The following is a 2,082-nucleotide window of genomic DNA, read 5'->3' on the forward strand; positions in this document are numbered from 1 at the left end:
TTTTGGGGGGGAGAGGGGGGGCGGAGCAGGGAAGCTCTTTTTCAAGGGCATGCTGTTGAAGAAGCTTCAGAGGAGGATCTGTGCTGTGGCTGTGCTCATACTCCTTGCGAAAGGCAAGAATGTTGGGCAGGGATGCCTGGAGGAAGCCCTTCCTTCCAGCACTGAAAGGACAGACAGGATGGTCTATCCCCTTTCAAGGCTGGCTGATCTAAGCTGCTTTCTCTTCAAATGTTTTAATATAGAAATCACCTGCCACTGGATCACAGCATGAATTGGCTAGCCATGAAATTAGGTTTGAAAATGGCATTAAACCTCTTTTGTCTCCTTAATAGAAATACAACAGGCCTGGGTCTGGCCAGCAAATTCTAAGTCAAAAAACATTTGTCTTGCAAACCTAGACACACTAGTGAAGTCACTCTGGAAGCGATTTTTAGCTCCTTGTCTCCAACAGTCACAGAATAGAGTTAGGTGGAAATGACACAGCAATTCCTAAAGGATCAGAGCACTGAACGCCACAGGACAGCTTTGAAGATAGCTGAGGGTTCTGGTTTGTTTTTCACAAGAAGAAAGGATGAATATTTCATACAGTACATGGTTCAAAAGTTGATTAATGTTTCAGTGTGTGGAAAACCAAGCTCAAGAGACAAGGCTCCTGATGTAAAATCCTTTACACTGGCAGGAAGACTGGTAAGGCCAACTTTTCCCAGAGCGCATTTCATTTAACCCCCTTCTTCAAAGCTGCTCCTGCTGGTGGCTTGAAGCTTCACAGGCATGTTCAGTGCTTCCTCTACAAACAGGGGCACTGAAGCTCTCCAGTGGGACCGTACAGAACTTGCCAATGACAGCTGCTCACATGGGGTCTGGTGTCCCCATCAACCAGCTTCCTCCATGGCACGTTGCTCTAACCAGACCTAGTGGCTGCCAACAGTCTGATGGCCCGTACCAGTCCCCCTGCCATAGTCCTTCTGCTTGGACCGTGGGATGATACAACCAGCTTTTCTTACTTGGGTCCTGTCCAGTTCGGAAGACTCTACAATTCTACCATTGTTCTGCTATCAATCAATATGAGGGTCTTTTCTGGTTCTTTACTGGCTCTGGTTGTCACAGCGTATACTCAGAGGAGTACGGAGAAGTCCTATGTTCTGAGAGCTCATGCACTTCTCATCCAGCTCAGTTGATCCCAGCAGCTGTTTCAGCTTGTCCTGCTTTAATTCCTGCCTCTCTAAGCCCTACGAATATCTCTTCATCGACAGAAGGGAAACAAGGTAAGGCCATACAGACGTGTTAATGAAATGTGAATTATTAACTGCAGCGTGCTGAGGGAGATATGCAGAATAATGGGGGCTGTCAATTTGCCATTAATATGGAAAAGGGGCAACATTACCCCCCTGCACCGCAGGGAAGAGTAGATCCAAGCGTGCATCCCATCCCAGAGTGGGATGGGTAATGAGATAACCCGGCTGGGCTGCCGCAGCTCGCACCCTCCTTCTTCCTTTCTTCTCTGATAAAAGGACAGAAGGGAATGTAGACAATTAAAAGGAGGATTCCAATCGGCCCCGGAGAGATTCAATGAATAATAATGGACCTCCAGCTGCTAATGTGCTTAAGGACTTCAGAGTCTCAAGTGCCTAGCCAGCTTAAGGGGCTGCACCACAGACCTCATTTCTATCAGTAAATGGGGAAAGCAGGAGGAAGGGGAGTCCTGCCTCTGGCTACAGATGAGTTCATTTCTTGGCTGCTCATTGTGCTCTCCATGAGGATGTTGCTACAGTTGCAAAAGAGTAAAATCAACTCAATGGCTCGAGATCCCTCATCAACCAGTTTCTGGAGGTCACCTAAGTGGGTAATGCTCATAGTCACCCTGAAACACAGCAGAAGGTTCAGTATGTTGCTAGAATGAAAGCGGCACCTTGCCCCTGAGGTTGTGTCCTCTCATATGGACTTTTACACAGCAGGACAGTAAACACGTGGCCTGTTTTAACTCTGCACAGCAAAATCAGCAGAAGGTCAATACCATGGCACAGCCCATACAGACCATGCATCTTCTGCACCATTCTTGTTCTGCACAACACCCCACACTAA

This window comes from Meleagris gallopavo, chromosome 8 (genome assembly GCF_000146605.3).
Source record: "Meleagris gallopavo isolate NT-WF06-2002-E0010 breed Aviagen turkey brand Nicholas breeding stock chromosome 8, Turkey_5.1, whole genome shotgun sequence".
Classification (NCBI taxonomy): Eukaryota; Metazoa; Chordata; class Aves; order Galliformes; family Phasianidae; genus Meleagris; species Meleagris gallopavo.